Consider the following 2262-nt stretch of genomic DNA (forward strand, 5'->3'; position numbering starts at 1 on the left):
TTCTGGACTGGGCAAAAAGTTCAGACCCTGCTGGGCCTAGGATGCCTCTTACTGTAGCAGGAAATTCTTCAGATGGACCTGTCATCAAAGGGAAGTAAGTACTATCTCCGAAATGGTGAGAACCTGACCCAAGCAATCTCTGGACTGGGAGAACACCAAGGCCAGTCATAACAGCTAATGACACATATGGAGTCTAGCATGGCGTATGATGTAAGTGTGTGCTGCCATGTGCTTCAAGAGATGCAGGCATGCTTTGGTCATCATGATGAGGCACCTGGAGAACTTACCAATGAAGTCTGCTAGGATTTTGAACCTCTCGATTGGGAGGAATGTACTGGCAGCTGTGGCATTGAGTACTCCCAATGAATTCTATCTTTGGCACCAGTACTAACATGGGTTTCTTGTCATTCACCAACAGACTTGAAGCACAGTATGTGAATGGCGGGAATGCTGTGTACTCCTGAACTTGGGATCTGGAGCTGCCCTTGACCATCCAGTCATCGAGGTATGGGTAGATCTAGATATCCCAAATCTGAGGTAAGCTGCCACCATACAGAAGTACAAGGACTAATTTATCTTTAAACTCTCAAGAGAGAGATCTTGTAGTCGTTGTGGATAGTTCTGTGACAACACGCACTCAATGTGCAGCAGCAGGCAAAAAAGCAAACAGAATATCAGGAATCACTTAAAAAGAGATACAGAATAAGACAAAGAATATCTTATTGCCTCTGTATAAATCCATGGTATGCCCACATCTTGAGTATTGCTTACACATGGAGTTGCCTAATCTCAAAAATGATATATTGGCATTAGAAAAGGTTCAGAATAGGCCAACAAAAGTGATTAGGAGTTTGGAAAGTGTGCCATATGAAGAGAAGTTAAAAAGCCTGGGACTTTTCATCTTAGAAAAGAGGAGACTAAGGAGGGATATGATAGAAGTCTATAAAGTCATGATAGGTGTGGAAAAAGTGAATAAGGAAAATTTATTTACTTGTACCTACAGAATAAGAACAAGGGGTCACCAAATGAAATTGATGGGTACCAGGTTTAAAACTTACAAGAGGAAGTTTTTCTTCAGACAGCATAGGATAGGCCTTTCCAACTCCTTTCCAGACGATGTTGCGAAGACCAGGACTTTAACAGGGTTCAAAAAAGAACTAAAATAAATTCATGGAGGTTAGGTCCATCAATGCCTATTAGTCAGGATGGGTAGGAATGGTGACCTTAAACTCTATTTGTCAAAGTTTGGACATGGTTGAGAGGAGAGGGATCACTCAATGGCTACGTATTCTGTTCACTCCCGCTGGGGCATCTGGCATTGGCCACTATCGCAAGACAGGATATTGGGCTAGATGGGCCTTTGGTCTAACCCACTTTAGCCATTCTTAAGTTCATCCACCAACATGCACTTTGTGAACATCCTGGGTGCTTTCAACATGCCAAATGGAGGGACTGTGAATTGAAGCGTTATTGACCTACCATCATTCACAGGAAGCATCATCTGTGGCCCATGAAGCATGTGGAGGTACGCCTTCTGGAAAGTGAAGGCAGTGTAGCAGTCTCCAGGATTCAGGGAGGTAATGATCAATCTCAGAGGGTCTATCTGGAACTTCCTAAGCCTTGCTAAAGAACAATTCAGGTCTTGCAGGCCCAGAATGTGACTGCGACCCCTATTAGCTTTGAGTATCAGGAAATAGTAGACATAAAACCCCATTCCTGTGTTCCATACGGACTGCTTCCACTGCCCCCAGTCTTAGGAGTGCTTGCACTTCCTTTCTGAGATGAAGCTTGTGAGAGGGCTGGAGAAGGAGGATAAGTAGGAGGAGTAGAAAGTAACAGGAGGAGAAAATCTCAGGAGATGACATTGAATGGTCTGATGTTATCAATGCCCATTCCAGGAAAACATGGAAAAGGCAGTTGGGGAAGGGAGGGAGGTTTGGATGTTCAGTGCAGACAGGGACGTCGCACAAACCCCCGAGCTTCCCATCCAAATGGCACTTGTTAGTTTGCCTTTGGAAGTGGAAGGCTGGCTAAGGCTAGTGAGAATAGCACTTTTTGTAGTGCCCATAATTTGTATGGAGAGGATCTTGACTGTGGTGGCTTTACTGGCTCTGACCCTGCTGGGGCTTGAACTTTGTGTGGACTGAGGCCATGACACAGAGTCCAATCATCTTCAATGTCATTCATGAGTACTTGAGGCCATGAAGCTTAGTATCTGTCTAGTTTGAAAACTGGGCCTATGTAGGAGGCAGGAGGCACTAA

The sequence above is a fragment of the Carettochelys insculpta genome, chromosome 9, assembly GCF_033958435.1.
Source record: "Carettochelys insculpta isolate YL-2023 chromosome 9, ASM3395843v1, whole genome shotgun sequence".
Taxonomy (NCBI): domain Eukaryota; kingdom Metazoa; phylum Chordata; order Testudines; family Carettochelyidae; genus Carettochelys; species Carettochelys insculpta.